Here is a 23,796-nt window from a genome sequence, read left to right as displayed (position 1 = left end):
GAATGATGGAGGCCAAGAATGCACTACAGGGGCTCTTGTGCACAGGTTCATATAGAGACTGTAAGGTCAATACCAGCGACACAATGCCTCCTAGGTTACAACCTTCCCTGACTAGCTTAAGACTGATTCAAGTCTTGCCAGCTGTGGCTGACTGCACAACCAAAATCACATCTGAAATTGTAGCGGCAAGGCTAGGTAGGAAATGCCATTTTTAGTTTTCCAGTCTCTGCAGCACAAAAGAAAGCATACTTGAAGGAGGTGACCAGCAGATGTGGAAGGATAAATCTAGAGTATTTACTTCCCCACCACCATGACTTCCAGCTAAGTTCTCAAATTATGAATCAACTCGCTACATGTTTGGCGAGATCTTTCTGCACACAAAGCACTTTAGAGGGCCCAGAGGTGTATGAGTTGTGTCTAAATGAAGATGTTCCCTGATTTCACAAAATACGTGACTTAATGCACCAGAATGAAGTTTCTCCTTCAAAGGGGAACTCTTTGCAGAAGTTACACGATACAGTCTTTCCTCGGAAATTTTCTGGATCTCTGATGATGGCCTGAACTTCATGAGCACACACTCATATGTATGCTTGAAAGTAAGGATCACAATTTTAAAGTCATACCTGCCAGAGTACTATCTCGTGCTTACTATGTACCAGGCACTGTGCATGTTCTTTACGTACATTCTTATTTCAGCTGCATAACAAATTGCACTGGAAAGCAGGTGCTACTAGCCTTTCCATTTTGCTATAAGAAATACAAACTCAAAGTTAAGTGACTTTACCAAAGTTTTTGAAGCGTCATGTGAGAGATGGGAATTGAGGGCCTCGTGGCTTCAGAGACCTTTCTCTTCCTGTAACAGTGCATTCTATTTCTTAATTAAGAGGATGGAGCTTTTCTTCTTGCCTCCTAGCCCACCAGGTGCGGATCCCTGTGACTTTTGACTCTTTCCACACAGGGCATCCTTTCTTAGTGCACAAAGATGTCTTTGAGTTGGTTGCTCTTGCTGAAGAAATTCAGGTGAATGCGCTCAGGGATCTGTAGCTGCCTATGGAGAAGGAGCAGGAACATTCCAAATCATGGCTTTGTTACTCTGGCGTACCCCAGGCTTCTCCAGGTGGCTGCCTAGGGCGGGGAGAGTAATCAGCTATGTATACTAAACATAGAATATATAATCAATAATTACCAAGATTTATAAGGTGAGGCATTCTTATTTAAAATTTAGATATGTTGCGTTGTTAGTACACCTTAGTAATATTCAGCCTCTGTTCTCATATTACGTATAATTTGTTCCCTCTATGCATTCTCCTTTCTTGATACAATATAGTTTTGAGGTTGAATACATGAGCTCACTTTAGTTTCGATTCCTCAGATGCTGGCTAGTAGTGGGGACTTGAGTTGACCCTCTTATGCTTCATTTTTCTCCTTAGCAAAATGATGATAATAGTAGAACCTATCACATAAGGTTATTCACAGAGTTGTTGAACAGATTAAATCTGGTGATCCACTAAAAACATTGGCATACTTTCTGGTAAATAGTAAACAGAGTAAATATGAGATATTATTAATTATACATAATTTTAAAAACTGTACTAGAGCTCTGAAAGTTCTCACCTTTTTGAACTCAACAAAAATTTATTGAATGTTGGGGATTGGAGAGGAATCAGATATGGGTCTCAGCCCTCTGGTTGCACCGTGTTGGGGAGGAGACAGATCTGTAAACAACAAATCAATGGAGGTAAGTCTATAGCATCCATCGTCTGACATAACTGTCATGGCTACAATGCCGGGATCAGAGTGACTGGACACTTCTATTTGGCCAAAATGTCTGCAGACACTTCAAAAAGGTGATGCTACAGATAAGTCTAGAAAGGTGGCTTCCAAAAAATGGAAAGAAAAGGAATTCTAGGCAGAAAGAAAAGTAAGAACAAAAACAAACTGGGTCACCTGGGTGGTTCATTCATTTAAGCATCTGACTCCTGATTTCAGCTCAGGTCATGATCTCACGGTTGGTGATATTGAGCCCTGCATTGCGCTATTAGCATGGAGCCTGCTTGGGATTCTCTCTCTCTCTCTCTCTCTCTCCCTCTCCCCTTATCTCTCTCTCTCTCTCTAAATAAACATTAAAATAAATAATAAAAGGGGCGCCTGGGTGGCGCAGTCGGTTAAGCGTCCGACTTCAGCCAGGTCATGATCTCGCGGTCCGTGAGTTCGAGCCCCGCGTCGGGCTCTGGGCTGATGGCTCAGAGCCTGGAGCCTGTTTCTGATTCTGTGTCTCCCTCTCTCTCTGCCCCTCCCCCGTTCATGCTCTGTCTCTCTCTGTCCCAAAAAAACAAATAAACGTTAAAAAAAAAATTAAAAAAAAAAATAAAAGCAAACTGACATGAAGGGAACCATAGGCAGTGGGGCAAATCACAGGCATGGGGTGGGAAGCAGATAGATGTAGAGTCTGGTGGGAATACACTGTCAGCTAACACTCCTATAAACTGTATAAATCCCCATGCTCCATGTGGCCTAGTCCCTGTACAGAGTCACATTCAAAGAAAGAGTCTAGTTACCAAGAGGTAATCAGTGGCAATCAAATTTTTCCCAGTGATCTTACTTAAAAATACCAAAGGGTAGGAATACAGTTGACTCCAAGATTTCCTAATATTATTGTTTAGGTTTGTGTCCCTCTCCCCAAAGTCTCACACTCAGCACCTATGAAACATCTTGCCCCTTCCTCTGTTCCCCAAGTCTTTACATGCATGTTTCATTGCCATGTTCCTCCTTCCTCTACCCCAGCATAACATCCCCTGGGCACCTGCTCTGCTCACATCTGCCGGCCAGTCCAGGCGGGGCAAATATGGAGTTTCCAACCTTGGTGTGCTATAGGACAGCACAGAAGAGGCACTAACGTGCTGCCAGTTCACATGGTTTTGAGGAAAAAGAGGCTATGTCTGGCTCAGTGGCTCATAGAAGGCCTCAGGAAGCAGATGGTCCATGATTTGGGATTATACTACTTGAGAGGATTGGATAGACAGAAAAGGAGAAAGAGGCCATTTGTAGGGAGAATGATGGAGGCTAATAGATCCAACATTGATATACCATCTCTGCGCATTGGGGATGGTTGCGTTCTCTTTGGCCCCAGCATGTGTGTGGTGCAGATTTTCTGAGGAACCTTAGCGTTTTGGAGGTGGAAGGCACTTCAGATATTCTGTTGTCCTTCCCCGTGGATTTAGAGATGAGATTAAGGCCCAGAGAGAAAAAAGAACACATAGACTTTTGCTTAAGATTCCAAAACTTGCTCTGAGAATCATTTCTTTGACCAGAGTCACAATCTAGCTTCAGGACTCCTGGGAAACTGCTATTTCTAGTGATGAGTGTGAATCTAGAGGCACAAAAGCATATCCAATAGGTAAACATGGTCCTTTGTGTTTGTGTTCTTTTTCAAAAGGATTGACTCTCTGAGGTATGTGCTTCCAGATCCACTGTGCCAGGGATGGAACTGGAGGGGAAGGCAGTGTGGAGTGAGAGTTTTCAGGATTGGGGTTGATTCTAACTCTACCTGGGCTCTGTCACTTTTGATATTGTGGGTCAGGTTACTTAGCCTCCTGGCCTCGGTTTCCCAGCCTGTAGAATGGAGTGTGCAACTGCACCTTCCTCTCTGTGTTGTTGTAAGGATCCATTGAGATGATGTTCACACAGCCTTAGAAGAGGGACTGGCACTGAGTCTCCACTTAGTCAGTGGTAACTAATATTATTAGTTCTGTTGAACAAACACATTCTGCCGGCGCCTTGCAGCAAAGACATCCTAATATGCTCAGAGTCCATTTCAATCTTATTTATTGGGCTTATCTTTTCTTCTGAGCCATGGTCAGTATTTACAGCAAGAGGTTGCATTGGCAGCAGTAACATTGATTGTGGGGCCACCTGCGGTCTTTCGGCTGTCCCTTCCTCAACATAGCCATGCCACACAGCCCTCAGGGGGACAGCAGGGCCCTGCCAAGTGCACCTGGCATGGAGCGTGTGGGCAGCAAGGCTGGCACAGTCCCTGTCCTGGCTGGGCAAGGTAAGCCAGCAGATGTTGGCTCCGACACAGACGTTGCCCAGGAGAGAAGCAGCCACTGGTGTCGGGATTTGCTAATTGTGTTGCCTCCTGGCACAGCATTCTCATGCAGCTCTGAAATAGCTCTTGCAGTTAGAAAAGGACCCTTCCTGCCTTTCATTTTGCGGCAATTTCTTTCCCAGGGACAAAGCCTGGCTCAGTGACGAGATCTGGTTTTCAGAAAAGGCTCCTGTGCTGTGCCCAGTTTTCCAGCTGGGCTGCTCTCTAGACTCGAAAGAAAATTGACTTGGCCAAGTTCACCCGGCAAGCCTATTCACTCAGCAGGCTCTCCCCCTACCTCCCCACTTTGGACACCAGTTTCTTCCACTAAAGCTTCTCTCTTAAAGGCAAGACTCACTGGCCATTTGGTTCCTTCCCTGCCAGAGAACTCACAAAAACACATAGGCATCTTTTTATCTAATATGTTTACTATGATATTTCTCCTTCCCTATTTTAATCGAGACTGTGTTTCACAGTGAAAAGGGATATCCTTTGCTATTAGAAATCTTGATTATGAAGACTTTGCCACAGCCTAGTTTTGGGACCTTGGACAAGGGATGTAACTTCCTGGGGCTCAGTCGTCCTGTGTCTCAAGGGTGGATTGTACATCTTACCCCTTCGTGTTGCAAAGATTAAAGGAGTTAAGTTATGTAAATTACTTGATACTGTGCCTAGAGCATCGTAAGTTCTCATTAAATGTCCCTGCTATTATTTCATGGAACTAGTCGCAGAACAAATAAAGTCGCATCTCGTTTAATAGTGCAATTAATTTGTCAAGCTCCCCATATGCCCAGATTACAAAGAAGCCCAGAATTTCCTACTGGGGCCCTCTCCACTGCCCTGGAATGGTCCAAGAGTATTTAATCAGCACAAAGGAGGCAGTTCTGCTGCCTGGAGAATCCAGAACCCAGACCTGGAGAATCCAGTCAGTAGGTTGACCCCCATTTCCTACTCTTGCTTCATACAGGCTTGACTGAAAACCTGGCCCCGTGTCATCCAGTGAGTCATTGGATTGCTGTTTGATGTCAATGCTGGTCCAGCAGTGGGTTTTCCAGAATGCAGAGGTGGAAGGCAAGGCAGTCTCCTTCCCTCATGGAGCGCAGGTCAGTAGTCTGGCATGCTGCCACAGGCTGTTCTTCAGAGACAGCCACACTTGAACTGCAGGTGCCAGGTGCAAGTGCTGATCCTTGTGTGGGCTATAGCTGGTTAGTTCAGACTTACTGGTGCTGAGGGACATTGTAATGGGGGTTTATGCAGACCTAGAAACCAGATGGTCTGTGTTCTAATGCAGGTGTGTCCTATGAATGTTTGGGCAATTTATTTGACCTGGTCTGTTCTCCAGCCCCATCCATATCTGAAAAGTGGGAGTCCTGATAGTAACTCATAGGGTAGTAGGGAAGATTAAATGTTTGGATACACGCAAAGCACGGAGAACAGTGCTCAGCATATACAAAGTACACCGTAGTTGTGAGTTACATAAATAGGAGTCCTAGATCTATCGCTGCTGACCTGTGTGACCATGGGCATTCAGTCTCCAACTTTGGCTTCTGTATATGTAAAATGAAGCAGATGGAAATATAACCATATCTGAGTCAGGAGATCTGGTTTCTGGTCCCGATCTGCCCTAATTAGCTCTGGATATTGGCAAGCAATTCTATTTCATAGAACTTCAGTATCCTCACCTATAAAACAAGAGAGCAGGATTAAATCATCTCTAAAATTCTATTAGTCAAAAGATAGATGTTTCTATTATCTTAGTATATTGCTATGTACTGGTCAATATCAGTGATCCTTTAAATCCATAATGCAGTTTTTATTGTTGATATATAATTATGATTATTTCTTGGGGTTGAATCAGTTGGGAAAATAAAGTCTCATATTCTATGTGCAACAACCCTATGAGAGAATAATATTGATGGGAACCACTAACGCTGCTTTAGTGCTTACCATGTGCCAAGTTCTGTGTGAAATAAATGCTCTACTTCACTTAGTCTCACAGTAGCCTTCTGAGTTAGGGATTACTATCCTTACTTATTCCCACTGCTCAGATAAGGACACCGAGGCTCACAAGTTTAAGTAACATGCTCAGTGCTACACAAATGGCAGACGGTGGAGCTGGGATTCAAGGATGGCCCTATGTGACCCATAAGTACATGACTGTTCTGCAGACAGTTATTAATGAACCAACCTCACAGAGAAGACTCTCGGACTCATTCAGCAAATAATGTGCCCAAGTTCACTTACAAGTTAGAGGCACGGCTGAGACCAGGCTTTCTCTCGCCTCATCTGCAGCCTCCCAAACCCGCTTGCTTGTGAATCAATGAATACAAATGAGGGCTGATTTGTATTCATTTCCAGCTAACCAGCAGATTTACACTCTCTCTGTTGCACACCTCCAAGAAACACGTCCTCATGCATATACCATCAGGGTTTCAGGGACCTGTTCTCTCTCTCCGATTCACTCCCTGGTCCTGGGAAACTAAGATCATAGCCCTGTCTGTGAGCATATCAGAACCAGACTCCAGCAATAGCCACAGTCAACACCAGTAGAATAGTGGTAAACTCTATTGCTTTACCTGGAAGGGAAACCAGAGACAGAGGTCCCTAAGTGTGGATGACACAACCACTCGAGGTAGAACATACCATGATCAATCTCTACCAGGAGCAGTTGTGTGAATTTGAAGGTAGGTATGTTAGCTGACTTAAAACACTGCACCATGTCAGAGGACACCCATTCTTAAATTCTTGAGTGGTGGAAATTGAGCCAGTGGACAGATGACAGAGGGATCCCACGAGGCTGCACCTGCCTGTCGATAGCCACTGCAATATCTGTTCTACCTGGGCCACTAAGGGTAACTTTGACTTCAACAAAGAGAAATCCCCACACATGAAGAATTAAATAATGAAGGCATCGTAAGCTATGGGTGGGAGGGGTTCAGGCATGGAGCTGTTAGGAGCTCAACAATACACTGATACCCAGGTCCTTTCATCTATATTCTGCTGCCAGTATCAATAGCTTTGCCTGAGGTCTGACCTCTTATTGTTATTGTCACAAAGTGACTGCTGGTGGCAATCAGGACTATACACTTTCGTATTCATCTCCATGAAGGAAAGAGAAACGCCTCTTTCCAAAACACAGAATATGACCTTTCCATCTTTCCTTTCTATTTGATTGGTTCAAGTTAGGTTATGGCCTAACCCCAGGCCAATAGCAGTCACCAGGGGGAGTTCATGCACTGATTATATTAGGCTAATCAGAGGTTAACCATAGAATTTATGCCAGGATAGAGTGGCTTCCTCTGAGTCACATGGATTGCATGGCCAATGAGTAGACACATGAATAAAATGTGGTTCCTATTGGAAAGGTGGAAGGATTGCAGGGTAGCTGACAGTGTTCATTACAGTTCCCTTCCTACAACATAACAATATTGGAACCCTTGACTTATGCTCAATCACCATGTTTCATTATCCCAGACCCATGAGTTAATTAGGTTCTAATCCTGTCTCCTCAGTAAGTCTCATGACTTCTGCTTGATTGGCTGGAATAGAAGCTTTCTCTCTTCCTCTCTATAATGGTAGTTTGTGGCTAGAAGGCTCTAGATATGCTCTTGCCATTTTTTCCCACCACAAGGCAAAAGCAGCCCAAGGAAGATGTCAGGACACAGAGGATTCCTGAAAAATGGTACAGAACTCTGAGGACACCATGGGCCTCTGACTCAAACTGTACCTAGAACTCACCTGAGCACTGAACCTCTCAATCATGGAGTCAACCAAATTCTCACTATTTTTAAATCCAACCTCAGTTTTGCTTTCTGCTTCTTACAACATGAAGAATCGTTATTGACACAGCAGAATCGAGTTCAATTCAATGAAAATGTTTCTAATCATCAGAGCTGCTTCCAAAATAAAGCAGGCCACCTCCTGTTCTCCTCTGTCTTTTACTGGAGGTGTTCATGCAGAGACTGGCCAACCATCTGTCCAGGATGCTATAAAAAGGATTTCTACATTGGTGGGAAGCTGAAAAACCACCTTCTAAGAACCCTTCCAATTCCGATATGCTAATACCCCTATTAAGCCAAGAAGAATGTGGAAGGTATGCAGAAACATGCATAGGAGAATATAAATCAAAGTTACTTGGATGAGAGTCTTTCTCTCTGAAGTAGGACTAGAGAAGAAGCATGATCAGTCATTTGTTCTTTGATTCACTTTTATTCAACAGATGTATATTGATCTCCGAATGTGTGCTAAGCACTAAAGATTGAGAAATAAATAAAAACTAAGAGCCTGTTTTCACAGCGTTGACTTTCTAGTGGTCGTGGTAGAGTGGAAAGATGTAGACTTTGATTCAGAAACACCTGAATGACAGTTATAGCCTCTACTAGACATGTAACCTTGGGCTGGCTTCTCTGATCTTCAATTTCTTAACTAGTTAAGTAGGAGCTATAACACCTACTTTGTACAGTAGCATGATGGTTAAATGAGATAATGCATACATGTAAAGTACCTGGTAAAGACCAGGAACAAAGCAGTTAATCAATAAATAGTATTTCCCTTCCACAGCTAGAGCACTAATGGCTATATGTTCAAGGGAAAACACCGACATTTCATCTTCTGCATGAATTCCAAGAAGCTCAAGTATAGTAGAGAGCAGAAGGCCGTGCAGAGAGAACTCTGGAAAAAGTTGATTTTAAATGGATCAGATCACCATAATTTGAAGGAGAGAATGAAAAGTGTCTAGGTTTATTCATTCATTTAACAAAAATGCGTTGAGTATCTCCAATGAGTTAGCAAGTATTCTAGGTTCTTGGGACCTATAGCAGTGACCCAAACAGAAGTGTTGCTTCTCTCATTGGGCTTATATTCTACTGGGAGTAGAAAGACAGGAAATAAAATATGGGGGAAATTCTCATAATGCTGCATGGCACTAAATGCCAAATAAAATGGTGCTAATAACTGGTACTAAGGAAATAAAGAGGAAATAGATCCAAGGGTTCGAGTAGCCAGAGAAGCTTTGAAGGGTTATTTGGGGAATAACTCCTTAGACTGTGGATGATGATATGTAGAGCGTGGCGTCTGTATCTGAGAATCATGCAAAGAGATTGCAGGCCAGGGGCACGTTGATGAACCAAGCCAGGAAGCGTGGAGAGTAGGATCATTTTATAATTGAATGGAAGGGTTCAGCTGAGTTCAAATCCTGGCTTTACTAATTAGCAGGTCACTTTAAGCAATTTGTAAACTAGGTCATAGAGTTGAGCTAAGGGTTCATTGAGAGGAATCCTATAAAGTGCTCAATGCATAGCAAGCTTGCAATACATTACTATTATTGTTGTTTTTGTTGTTTTGTTATCATGACATCAAGGCACATTAACCAAGTGTCTTCATTTCCTATGGCTTTTTATAACAAATTACCAAAAATGTAGCAACTGAAAACAATGCCCACTTGTTAACTCAAAGTTTTGTGGTTCAGTAGTCTGGATGTGCTTAGCTGGGCTCTCTGCTTAGGATATCACAAGGTTGAAATGATAATGCCAACTGGGCCAGGCAGATATCTAGAGACACTATGGAAGAATCCACTTCCAAACTCATCTAGATTGTGGGGAGTGTTCCGTTCCTTTGCAGGGCTGAGGCTCCCATTTCTTTGCTGCCAGGACCACTCTCTGCTCCTAGAGGCTGCCAACATCCCTTCTCACATAGCCCCTCCATCTCCAAACCAGCCACATTGTGTCAAGTCCTTCTCACACTTTAAATCTCTCTGATTTCCTCTTATACCACAAGCCAGAGAAAACTCTGCTTTCAAAGAGCTCATGTGATTATGTTAGGCCCACCCAATCTATCTCAAAGTCAACTTTGTAACCTTAATTACATTTGCAAAATGTCTTTTGTCTTATAACCTAACATGGTGATATCTCACCATATTCACAGAGGAGGGAATTGTATGTGGGAGAAGTCATTGGGGGTCATCTTAGAAGTCTGCCTACCATACCAAGTAAAGACTTCTCAAGGAGATAATTTGTGTGACACAGAACGTGGTGGGGAAAAGAAGCAAACTGGAAGATAGGACAGCTAAGATTTGAGCAGCCATGCTGAAGTCACACTCAGTTAACACCTAGCCTTTCTCGAACGTATCGCTGGACTACTGTCCTCATCCAGGACTTGAGCAGCCTATGATATTCCAAGTCAGTTATATGGGTCCACTAACCAATCCACTGAGAATGATTTGGGTTCCTATTATATCACCCTATGTTTACTTCCAATGTTACACTTCCAGTGTTAATTTCAGACATGATGAATGTGCCTTCTTCAATTCATTGAGGAAAAGATTAAATAGGACAGAGATACAGAGGGAGATGGTCACCTAGGCCCTGATGACTTCCTCCAGGTTTATGGGAACTGTTACTCAGCATCCTGTTATAGTTAAACAACTCCATAATTATCTTCCTAACATTACTAACATCATAACCTATTTCTGTCTTTGCTCCTTGCATATCCTGATCACTTCCTTGATGGAGCCTAGTTATCCTCTTTCTGCTGAAGTTCCCTCATCTTGACTCTTCCAGCCCTACTCTATTCCCTTCAACATGGGGCACCAGCAGCCTTGGCTGGGTATTGGCAAGTTTTAGCAAAATTGATGCTGCCTTGGTGGAGCATTAGCAAGATTGTTGGAGCAGGACAGGAGGTAAGTTGTAAGATGCCACTTGGTGATGAGACAACTAATCACAGAGAACACCACTGGACAGAGGACACCACTGGACTCCCCTGGCTTATTTGTAAAGAATGTGGAGAGTACTATGGCTCCTACATTACAGTCAAGGATGAAGCCAGAGAAAGAGTGCATTCTGTCTCTGTTAGTGGGGGTCTGTTTGGAATCATGGTTGGGTTACTGAAGCCTAAGAAATCCTGGGGACACGACACATGGAGATAACAACATGTGTCCCACAAAGAAATTATCTGAGGATTAAATGAGATCATGGATTTAAGTTCAGACACAATTCCTGGACCATGGAAGATACCAGTAACTTGCTTATGAGGCCAGGAGACTTGTGCTCATTTAAAAAAGTAAATGAAATTTTTTATTCTTTTTTTTTAATAACTTGCACCCATTTTTAACTGCTAATACCCTGTTGACTAAAATTTGACCTTTCTTTTTTGTTTTTAAATGTTTTTTTTTTCAACATTTATTTATTTTTTTGGGGACAGAGAGAGACAGAGCATGAACGGGGGAGGGGCAGAGAGAGAGGGAGACACAGAATCGGAAACAGGCTCCAGACTCCGAGCCATCAGCCCAGAGCCTGACGCGGGGCTCGAACTCCCGGACCGCGAGATCGTGACCTGGTTGAAGTCGGACGCTTAACCGACTGTGCCACCCAGGCGCCCCTGACCTTTCTTTTTTAATGAAGTGTTTTTCTGAAAGAAAAGAGAAACAGGAAAAAATAAAGAGTATGATTTTTTTTCCATCATTGCATCAAAATTTTGCAGCTGATCCCAAATAACCAGACTGTTTCTTCCTTGTATATCTTCTTACCCCAAGCATATCTAAAGAAGTCCTTTTTTACTAGAATACGTAGGAATAGATAGACCAGTGAAACAAAATACTCCAGAAATAGATTAAAGTATGTGTGAGAATTTAATATATGATAAAGGAGACATCACACATCAATAAGAAAAGGAAGGATTATTTAGCAAATGGTGCTGGGACCCCTGGGTAGCAATTTAGGAGGAAAAAATCAATTTTAGGCCCTTACTTCACATCATGCAGAGAAATCAATTCCAGATGGGTTAAATAATTAAATATAAAAATATCAAATCTCAGAAAAACTAGAGAAAAAAGAAGAGTGAATAAGAATTAAATCCCCAGAGGAGTAAGAACTTTCTAAGCTTAGACCAATAGAATAAAGCACAAAGAGGATTAACAGATTCAACCACTTACAAATTAATTTTTAAAATCCTGACACACAGACATACAAAAGCTAAAATCAGACCTGAAATAACAGTTGCAGCAAATATTAACAAAGTATTAATTTTTCCTATAAATGGCTCATATCAGTCAATATAAAATAACACCACTAGCTAGCTCAATAAATGGGAGAAGGCAGAAAATTCACATATGAGGAAAATATATCCGATAAACAAATGTGGGGAAAGATACAAGCTCACTAGCAATTAAGAGAATGGTAAATTTTTAGAAATCAAGTATGGATTGTAAGACAGAATTGGCAAAATTATTTTTAAATACAAATATTCAATATTGGTAAAAGTATAAAAAATGATCACACTTATCTACTGCATGGTATGAATTTGTGTAATGCTTTCACAAAACATTTTCATAATTTGTACTAAGACACTTGAAAAGACTTCAGATAATTTTTAAGGGGCATTTCAATTTTCAGAATCTAAGCTAAAAATATGTTGAAATGTTAGATCGAGGAGAGACACAGAAGGAGACACATTAGCGAGAGGCTCTCTGCAGCATAATTCAAAATAATAATCATAAGTAACATTAACGACAAGGAGGAAATGGAGTTAATTATGATATATTCACCCATGCTTGTAGGGTGTTGGTAGGTAAATCAGTCATGGTTCTGGAAGGAAATGGGCGATGAGTTTACATTAGAATGACTTGAGGGGCACCTGGGTGGCTCAGTCGGTTGAGCGGCGGACTTTGGCTCAGGTCATGATCTTGCAGTCTGTGAGTTCGAGCCCCTCGTTGGGCTCTGTGCTGACAGCTGAGAGCCTGGAGCCTGCTTCGGATCCTGTGTCCCCCTCTCTCTCTCTGCCCCTCCCCCGCTCATGCTCTCTCTCTGCCTCTCAAAAGTGAATAAAGATTAAAAAAAAATTTTTTTTTAATAATGAATTGAGACAGGTTCAAGAAGGAAACTATTTACAAAGGCATGGACAGAGTATAGGAAAACTTATGATAAGGAGCTAGTAAAAGAGCTCTTGCTACCTCTAAGTCTAATAAGGTGTGGGAAAGGGGCAAGGAAAGTAGTATGGAGAGGTCCACCTTGATAGGAGCTATGACTTCATTAAACCAAGGAACACAGTCATCCTAAAGTCAGTCTCCGTGGAGTGATCCAGGAGAATATTCTAATATCATTCCCCTTCTCCCTATCAACCTTGGAAATAAAAATAGTGAGTTAATTTACCAGCAAAATGAGTTTATTCAGGAGTAGCAGGATAATTATAATACAGGTCATGCAAAACATGCCCAACCATAGGCAAGTCTTAAGAACACTGAGTGGGCCTTACCTTTAAAGATAAAAGAAGGGAGCTGGAAGGGGCTGTTTGAAATGAAAGTCCATTGGAGGAAAGGGAGGGTTTGGGGGTGTGGCAACTTTTCATTGGCTGAGTTGTGGTGGTTCTCATTGGCTGGGTTGTAGTGGTTCTCACTGGTTGGGTTGTAGTGATTCTCATTTCCTGGGTTGTGGTGGTTCTCACTGGCACCCAAAGTGTGGCTCCCACGTGGCACCATACATGGGACCTTCATAACCATCCCCTCATATTGTCAAGCCAATTCTTCTGAGTAGTGAAGGGACTGGTAAGATCAGTGAAGACCATGGATATGAGTCCACGACTGTACTTTCTTTGCTGTAAAGCGAGTTTCTCGGTCCACAGAGATGGTGTTTCAGATATCACAGTATGGATAAAGCATAATGTATTTTTGAACTAACAGCACTGTTGCTAAAGAGCAGTTTGATTTGGGAAGGTTAATCCACCCTCAGAATTTGTGCCTATCCCTATTAGAACAGAGGGTTTCCCTATCTGTTAGAGGAGCGGTTCAATGATATGGTATTTTAACAGAGAGTTGGCCACTTCTCCCTGGAATGGTGCTATATCTGGAGCCTAGAGTTGGCCTCCGGTCTTGACAAGGTAGGCACCTAGCATGGCACAGCCAGGCCAGCATGGATGAGGGGGAGTCCATGATGCTGAGACCATGCATAACCTCCATCTCTGTTGTCATGCCCACTTCATACATGGGCCCACTGAGCAAGTCCAAGGGTATGTAGGGACTGACATCCACAAGACACTTGTTCTTGTCTAGGTTTGTAAGAGGTTCCTCTGCAATGGATGCCCTCAGATAGGAATCAATGTAGGATATAAGTGTCTTCACTCTCTTTACCTATTCTAGGTTCCAGTTCATTTCTTCCTTACAGATCTCTTTCTCTCCTGTCTTCCAATCTTGTTCTTTCCCTAAAGCAGCCAGCCAACCCATTAGCCATTGCTCATGTGTCGGTGGTGTATATCTGCAGCTCAGACCATCTTTCCTTCCGCATGAATTGGACAACCAGTTGTAGTGCCTGAGGCTGTTCCCATTGGATTAGTCTCCTTCATTTCTTTCTTTCAGTGACATCCCAGCATGGGGGAAATGCAGCTGCCATCCACTTCCAGTGTATACTCTCATACTTTGCAGATCCATCATTAAACCAGGCTCATACTTTTTCTTCCTCCATTAACTGACAATAGGAAATGTCTCATGAAGCCAGAGGTGTGAGTTGAGGAAGAGGTAGCAAAGCAGTAGATGAGACTCTAGGGGAGTCTTACCATCTGTTAGTGCAGCTTATTTGTATCTCCCAGACAATTGGGGCCCCGTTCTGTATATCCCATTTATACTTTATAATGCAAGGCTGCTGTATGTGCCAATTTTATGCTTCAATGTATCAAATAACATCAAGGTCATGATGAACAGCTCAGGTCTCATAGTCTCTTGGTGTCTGATGGCTAGACATTCAGTTTCTACTAGGGTCCAGTAAATGCTTTTCGAATAGAGAATAATTGTCACAGAAGAAGTCCTCATTACAAACACTAGGAGTCAAGCACCTTTTGGGGCTTGCCAGAGGCTTCATACAGGATCTCTGTTTGCTATACATGTTTTCAATACCATTGGGCCTACAGCATCACAAAGCTTTGTAATGCTTTACATCACAGACTGGACTTGTTACAGAGCATTATTATGCTCTAAGCTCCACTCAAAGCTGTCATCATTATGAGTTACTCAATAAACAGGTCAGAGGAGCATGACCAAATATGATGCATGTTGTCTACAACACACAAAGAGGCCTGCAAGTGCTGCACCTCTTTCTTCACGGTGGAAGATGAAAGGCACAGCAAACAGGCTGTGATTTCAATGGCATAATGCTGATAAGCACAGACCATTGGACCCTAGAAACTTCATCAATGTGCTAGGCATCTGAAATTTAACAGGATTTGTCCAGTATCTTCTGACATGGATATATCTTAAGGTATATGGGGTATTTGCTCTTTCCTGCTAACCATAACCAATTAGCATAATGTCACCAATGTAACAGACCAGGGTGATATTTAGTAGGTTATGAGAATAATCATGGCCCCTCCAGACTACAGTGACAAACACCAAGAGAGCTGACATGGCTCTGGATCAAGATGGTCATATACTGCTTTATTGTACACACAGGATGATTCTGATTTTGCTTACTAATTGAGATGGGACAAAAAGCATTTGCCAAGTCATAGCTCTATGTGCCAGGAATTGTGCTGGGTTGCTCCAGTAAAGATGATACTTCTGGGATTATAGCTGGTAGTAACAGTAACATTTGGCTAAATTTGTGATAACCAACTGTTATACTCCATGATATAAGTGCCCTTTGTAGCAGCCAAACAGATGAGTTAAATGGGAATTGGGTAGGGATCATGACTCCTGCAGTCTCTCAAATCTTTGCTGTAAGTGCTAATTTCTGATTTATGTGTCTTGTTCTGGGGACAGTTATCAATTCACATTAGTTACAAGGCCTTTCACTTGGTCTTGACCCTCTCAACTATCATAGCACTTACTCTGACAATTCTGTATATTTATTCCCACTACATATTCCAGGATTGGGGAGAAATGGCAGGTGGGTGTTTGGGCCACTGGGTCCGTGTGAGACCTTCTAGAGCCAAGATCCCATCTATTACTTCGTCTCTATAAGACCCCATCCTGAAGGGCGGACCATGGAGATATTTTGGGTCTCTGGATACTAGCATCAGTTAGGAGCCAGTATCTAATGACCATGGAAAACATAGCTATTATCCTTTTTTTCAGTGCATAACACCTTAGTAAGTGGCTGCAGTCCCCTTTGGAGAAATATTTGAGGAAGATTCACATTATACACGTGGAGAAACATAGCAGGATCCTTCTTCAAGGAGGGCCAGTCTCACCCACGGCTGAGAGATTGTGGATATGTGAATCGGTTTTGGTTTTGGGATTAAGTAAAAAGTTGAAAATCCTCACTGCAGAGACTCAAGTCATATTTCTGGCCAGTAGTCTTAGAATTTTTACTATATATATAAAGCAGCACCCTAGTAGATTACTTTGTGTTTAGGGATATTGTGGTCAATTAACCAACTTCAGAGATCCCTGAGAGTTAGAGTGTTTTTGTGACCACTCCATCCCTGTGTTTATCCTGTTACCTGTACCCACTCTGTGTCTAATGGTGAAGAGCTGCCACCTAGCTTATGCTGTGTGGGATCCCATTAACCCATCAAGATCAGGAAATCCAGTTCCCAAATCTCCAGCCCACAGGATACAGACAACACAACATGCTTTAAGGATGCTTCTGCTCCTCTCACTAGTGAATGTGTTAATGCCTTGGTGAAGGGCATGTCTCCAGGGTCTCCTATGAGGATATGGTTAGAGGCAGGCTACAAGACGGCACATGGTAGACACATTGTCACATTTCCGTCTCCCTGAACCTTCAGACTCCCTTCTCTGAAACATATCAAGGAAGTTCCAGTATTTAAACCCCATTAACTCACATGCTTTGAGTCTGAGTTTCAATTATCCAATCTAGGAGACACGAATGCCCAAGGTACATGGCTTAACCAACACATTAAGTCCCAAATCCTAGAAGGATGCTCCAGTGTTCATGAACTTGGCCCATTAGAAATTGCTATTCTCTCCTACTTGCACAAACACCCTTAAAATTCAGTCCCACACTGCTGTCCCAGCCTTGAAATTCTTCTGGTGAATAAGTTCTTTCTTGTACAAATAGCCTTCTGCTCCTCAATTCTTGCTCTGTTGGGTCTGGTGACAGGCCTGGAGACAGGGAGGTGTGCTGGGAGTGAGCCCTGGGATAATCAACTTCAGCTTCTGACGCAGCTGCCCCTCTGATGGTAAGGCTGCTGCTGACGGTGGCTGGGGGTGGGTGGTGGGAGTCAGAGGCAGTGCATGGGTAGAACTGCCTTGTAGCCAAAGGAAGCTCAGAGGAATTTGAGAAATTCAAGGATTTAAAGTTTTAGTCTCAGTCTCATACTTGCCTGCTCATATGTACTCAACCCACAACTCGGGATCACATACTTTCTCCCATGACAGTCTTTTCTGTGGTGTAGCATTGCACCAGATGCATAATGAGTGGTGCTACAAAGACATGTGGCCTCATCCTCACTGTAGTTGCCCTATGATAGCAGCTGAAGGGCTTCTTCAAACACAGCCTGAAAGCTTCCAGGTGTCCACCATGTTCTCAGTTCAGTGTTTACAGCTTACAAATTCTCCTCTCCCCCCAAGAATACCTTCCAGAGCCAACAGAGGAGGCCATGTGATTTCACAATATTTATGATAATTATCACCATATCCATAAGGTATCACAGGCACTTTATGTCCCCCACCTGCACATTTTCCATGCTACTATTGATGAAACCCTAATCATGATGCATGTCTCCACTTACCATGGATTACCCACATCCCACCTCCCCGCGGCAAGGAGGTTATCCCTACATTAGTCAAACATATGAGCAACCCAATCCCAGGACCCAATATTGAAGGTCTCTATTCTGGGACCTCATACGATACCATTTATTGTTTTAATCAAGATCCCAACAGGAGATAAATGGCAAGCTTTAGTTAGACTAATTTGACACAAGCTTAATAAACAGACTCCTTACAAAGATGAGAGGAGAGTGCAGTGCAGTCACATAGTACATTACCCCAGGGTGGTGGCAACCCCCTAAATCTGGAGGGTGGATGGAAGGATAAAGTTACTGGCACCTGGAAGGAGAAAGTCACATGGACAGGAGTTCCTTGACAGGAGCTTTGATCTTCAACTGAAAAATGAAGTCTACCTGCGGTGAACCTGCAGGAAGAGAGCAAGGAGAAAAATTAACCCAATATCATTCTACTCCTTCCTTCTGCAACCCTGCTGGGATTTCCCACTAGCCAAATGCCAACTGGATGCTAGAGGAAGGAGAAAGTGTTGATGTGTCCATACCAGCCAGATTCCCAGGACACAGAATAGGGTTAAGGGGAGTGGGTGTAGAAAGAAAGAGCAAAGGTATCTAACAGAGTTGGGGAAGGCAGTGTTTCAGTTTGCCCGAGTGACATGATTTAGATGAGTAATAGGTATTTGGGGTGAGGGGGGACTAAAATAAGTAAAATAAAATGTTAATGTTTTTATTAGGTTACCATGAGATTACAGGTGGTTTTATTGCCTACATAAACCTATTTTTTTCAAATTGCGATGGGAGCTGTGCTCTAAGCTCTTTAAAAATAGGCACCACTGCTTTCAAATAAAGCTCTTTCCCCACAGCTCCTACTATGATAATTTAGAAATAACAGGTACGTACTTAATTTTAGAAATAATGAAACATACAAAACATGCATTTAGAAACTGCAAATACCTACTTTTTAAAGGGGATACAGGAAAAAAAATACTTGCTAAAATTAACAATATACAGGGCCATAAAGCGAGTCTGACACAGTGTGATTAGCTGCCGCTTCTCCCTTCTGCCTTCCCTCCATTCTTCCCGCTGCTAAGGAGCCTTCTCCCATCGTGATCACCGTGTGGGACATTTTTCCTTTAGGGGGACTTTGAGAAGAGGAGATAGCGTGTCTTTAATGTCAAACCCTTTGTGCATTAAAAAATACTCAAAATTAACTTTTCTTATTATCACCTTCAACAATGAAATCCTGTTTACTTCCCTGTACAATGAAGACAGGAGCAAGCTTCTGTCTCCATGAATGTTTCTCCACAACTTTCTTGTTTTGCTTATAGAATTTGGAGTTTAGTCCTGGATTATTATTGTTAAATATTTTATTTATTTTTGAAATCTTTTTACATTTGCTTTTCTATTTTTTATTATTAAATTTTTTTTTAAACATTTCTTCATTTTTGAGAGACAGAGCATGAGTGGGGGAGGGACAGAGAGAAAGGGAGACACAGAATCCAAAGCAGGCTGCAGGCTCTGAACTGTCAGCACAGAACCTGACATGGGGCTCTGACTCACAACCTGAGATCATGACCTGAGCCAAAGTCGGACATCTAACCAACTGAGCCACCAAGGTGCCCCTTTTATTGTTTTTTTTTTTAATGTTTATTTATTGATTTTTGAGAGAGAGAGAGAGAACAAGAGAGGGGTAGAGAGAGGGGTAGAGCTGTCAGCACAGAGTCCAACGCAGGGCAAAAACCCACAAACTGAGAGGTCATGACCTGAGCCAAAGTCAGATGCTTAACTGACTGAGCCACTGAGGCGCCCTATTATTTTTTTTAATGTTTATCTTTTTTTGGCGGTGGGGAGACAGAGAGAGAGGGAGAGAGAGAATCCCAAGCAGGCTCTGCACTGTCAGCACAGAGCCCGATGCAGGGCTTGAGCTCATGAACTGTGAGAACATGACCTGAGCTGAAATCAAGAGTCAGATGCTTAACTGACTATGATACAGTGCCCCCAGGTGCCCTATTTACTTTTTTAAAAATACATTTGAGCCCTCTTTTGTGAGTACTTTAACAAAGGTCACTGAGAGTCATTTTGATTTTTAATTGTTTTAATCTCGCAAGACCTTATCAGGAGAGGGACCATAGCCCACAGTTGCTGGAAATCCTGCAGAAACACCGTCCTATTGATGTGGGTGAGAAAAAAGAAAAGTGCATCTCCTGCTGACATCCAGTCAAAATGGTACCCCCCCCTTTTGAGTATATCTCTGACCACTTCTTTTTTTTTTCCTTCTTTTTTTGTCAAGCAACAAAACCGCTAACAGTGAGGTGCTATGATAAAGGGCATGAGCTTTGGAGTCAGACTCTCCTGGATCCAAATCCAGCTATAATATGACTGTGTTATATTATAACTGTGCTATAATATGAGCTGTGTGAATCATGTAAAAAAAAATCCTCAAGCCTCAATCTCTCCATCTTTAAAATGGGAACAATAGTACCTGCTTCAGAGGGTGCTTGTGAAGATAAATTTGATAATGCACAGAAAACACTTGTTGCAATGCTCCACACATAATACATCTTTAATAAATGCTTGTTCTTCTTCTTATTAATTGTGGTTGGAAAATGCCTCTTTCATAAACAGATATGCTGTATTATTGCACTGGGTACAACCACCCTGTACTCGTTAGATCAAGAGCCTACCAAGAAGGTCTGCATGATGTAGTTATAACGGAGAGAATGTAAGACCCAGAAGGGTAGGTGCTTGTCCTTCTGATTTGCTGATATTTCCTAAGCCTCTAGAATGGTGTCTGGCATATGGTAAGTACTGAGTAAGTATCTATAGAGTAAATAAAAAGAACTTCTAAATTAGATACAACTCTGCTTGAATCCTGTCTCAACTATTTCCTAGCTTGTAACTTTGGGCGAGTCATATAACTTCTCTATCCTTTAGTTTTCTAAGCAATAATAATGAGAAAATATAATCATTTCTAACTAGCAGAACTGGTCACACACAATAGCACATGTTAAAATCCTTCATAAACTCTATATCAAGATTTGAATGCCCATGTGACAGCTGTGGTCACACAGAAATATCAAAAGTCCTCCCAAAGAAGTGATTATTCTCCCTGCTCTTGGCCTACCTGTCTCTCCTCATGAGGCTTCAGCCACTGAGAACATTCCAAATCCCATCCAACCTCCTCTGAATTTCTTCCCATCAGAGCTGAGCTGTCAGCTCTTGGCTTTGAGACACTATCCTCGTCTCTGATTCTGGTACCCTGGACTTGGGGCTTTAACTTGGTGTGTCTGATGTTTGAATTTATGATGCCCCAGAAAGGCTGATTTCATATGACTCTCAGGTTCTCAAAACCCTTGGCTGAGTCAGTTAGAAATTTCTGCCCTGTGGAAATAGCACCATTTCTAACCCCTTGAGCCACTGCAGTCCGTCCCTCCTACATGCAAGAGTGAAGTAGATCAAAAGAGTCTGTCTAAGTTATCTTATGTTCCTAAAATTCAGACTTATGTGAAACTAAAAGTTTTCTAGTTAGATCAAGAGGATTTGGGGAAAAGGAAGAATGTGAGGACCTTTAGGAACTTTTTTTAATTGGGTAATTACTCAATACAGCAGACAACAAAATAAGACACAAAAAAGTGCTTGGTAGAGTGTGTTGGAAGGAAAATGGTAACTCTCCATGCATGTTGTAATGGGTGGAATTAGTAGCAGGCTCCTGAGGGAGAGTTGGGGCCATCCCAGAACGTTCACCAGCGATGTCTGCTTTGATGAAGACATCAGCTCACAGGCACCACAGTGGGACTGTGAACGAGAAGAAAAGGTTAGAATGAATTAAAATTAAAAGCAGCAGAGAAAAATTAGTACACTATCAAATATCCTATCAAATGCTGCTGGAACTCCTACTCGTATAGGCTCTGTGCAGATATTGCATATACTGTATTCCGCTCAAGGCACAGCCTAAAAGCAAAGGTCCAGCAGAGCTCCATCCATCCACAAATGTCATTGTGTCCTCAGTGTGTGCCCAGGTCTGTGCTAGGTCCTCTAACAACCTCATGGTAATTATTTCTAGCCTAGAATCAAAATTATTTGGGAAATGCTAGAAATAAAATGTAGAAATGATTCCAAGAGACGTGGTCCATATCAAGCATGTAATCAGCACTGCCAGGGTTATTAGTGCATTGAATCTTTTAACAAATATTTTCTGAGCACCTGTGATGTGCCAGGCACTGGTCTGGGCACTGAAGATGCAGAGGTGAACAAGACATCCAACCACCCTTACAGAGCTTATATTCAAGGGCCCTGCGGTAGACAATACACAGATAATGGTAAGTGTAGGATGAGAGAACAGAGAGCAAGGGAGTTGGCTACAGGTGTCAGGGGAGACATCTGCAGAAGTCCCATTGGAACAGGAGCCTACATGAAGTGACTGAGCCATATCATAGTCTGAAAGAAGGGTGCCCCTGATAGAGGGGACACTGAAGCACAGACCAGAAGCCAGCTAGAGCATGGCACGTATGACCCACAGTGTGGAGCAAGTGTAGCTAGGACAGAATGTGCTAGAGGGAAAGTGGAGAATGATGAGTTCAGGGAGGAAGCCAGGGCCTGACTTGTAGAGTCTGAATAAGTTATGGTAAGAAACTTGGGGGTTTGGAGAAAGGGACTTGGATGAGCATGTTTGCTTATGACCCCACCCCTCTTACATTTGTGAGGCTTATCAAGAATCCTTTAGGAATCAACCTTGGAGGCTGACAGGTATACCCTAGGGCTGTCAAAACCACAGAACAAAGGATAACAAAAGACAGACATTATCCAACTTCAAGACCTACTGTAGAACCACAGTAATCAAGACAGTGTGGTATTGGGGAAAGAATAGACAGACCAATGGAACAGAATAAAGAGCCCAAAAATGGACCCATACAATTAGAGTCAACTGATTTTTGACAAAGGAGCAAAGACAGTACAATGTGGAAAGGATAGTCTTTTCAACTGAACAGATACCCCATCAAAGAGATATATAAATGACAACTGAGTGTATGAAAAGATGCTCAACATCATAAGTCATTAGGGAATTACAAATTAAAGCAACAATGAGATACCTCTGGCATATCTATTAAAATGGCTAAAATTCAGAACATCGACAACACCAAACGCTCACAAGGATGGGGAGCCACAGGAATGCTCATTCACTGCTGATGAGAATGCAAAATAGAACAGCCACTTTGGAAGACAGTGTGGTGATTTCTTACAAAGTTAACCATAGACACTCCAGCAATTGCATTCCTAAGGATTTCCCGAAAAGAATTGAAAACTTACGTCCACATAGAAACCTGCGCACAAATGTTTATACCAGCTTTATTCATAATCATCAACTAAGCAACTGAAGCAACTAAGATGTCCTTTAGCAGGTGAATGGCTACACAAATCAAGTTATAGCCATATAATGTAATATTATTCAGCCATATAATGTAATATTATTCAGCAATAAAAAGAAATGAGCTATCAAGTAACAAAACTACAGGAAGAAGCCTTAAATGCACACTGCTAAGTGAAAGAAGTCAATCTAAAACAGCTATGTACTATATTATTCCACTTGTATGGCTTTCAGAATGTGCGGCATTCTGGAAAAAGAAAGACTATAGCAACAGGAAAAAGATTTAGAGGAGGAGAGGTGACATGAGTAAGTGGAGCACAGGGACGTTTGGGGACAGCAAAACTATTCTGCAGGAGACTGTGACAGTGGTTACATGGCACTCCATCTTTGTCAAACCCATGGAGTCGTTCAATGGAAAGTTAACTTTGTGTTATGGACTTTAATTAATACTAATGTATCAATATTAGTTCATTAATTTTAACAAATTTACCCCACTACTGATAGAGGAAGATGTGGGGAGAGGGTATGTATGGGATCTCCCTGTACCATATATTCAATTTTCCTACAAAATAAAAAATAAAGCATATTGATAAAAATGAAAACCATCCAGAGCCCTGAGCTGCAAGTACAGTGGGGAGGCCAGAACAGATTGTGGATCATGTGGAGATGCACAGGA

At 42.3% G+C, this 23,796-nt stretch overlaps 2 long non-coding RNA genes across 2 annotated transcripts; one reads left to right on the top strand and one right to left on the bottom strand.

Annotated features, from left to right (window-relative positions):
• Positions 1–764: 764 nt before the first annotated feature.
• LOC121040443 (uncharacterized) lies at positions 765–13,408 on the bottom strand. Its single transcript, XR_005795296.1, has 4 exons — positions 13,334–13,408; positions 5,597–5,769; positions 1,615–1,715; positions 765–1,125 (listed from the first exon to the last, which is right to left on the bottom strand). It is a non-coding gene; the product is annotated as an uncharacterized LOC121040443 (long non-coding RNA).
• Positions 13,409–15,222: 1,814 nt separating this feature from the next.
• LOC121040444 (uncharacterized) lies at positions 15,223–20,133 on the top strand. The gene is made up of 3 exons (XR_005795297.1): positions 15,223–15,324; positions 16,140–17,209; positions 20,046–20,133. It is a non-coding gene; the product is annotated as an uncharacterized LOC121040444 (long non-coding RNA).
• Positions 20,134–23,796: the final 3,663 nt, after the last annotated feature.

The sequence above is a fragment of the Herpailurus yagouaroundi genome, unplaced genomic scaffold (assembly GCF_014898765.1).
Source record: "Herpailurus yagouaroundi ecotype Mexico unplaced genomic scaffold, PumYag 182, whole genome shotgun sequence".
Taxonomy (NCBI): Eukaryota; Metazoa; Chordata; class Mammalia; order Carnivora; family Felidae; genus Herpailurus; species Herpailurus yagouaroundi.
Note: the sequence above shows the minus strand (reverse complement) of the source record. Positions and strands in the feature narration are given on the sequence as shown.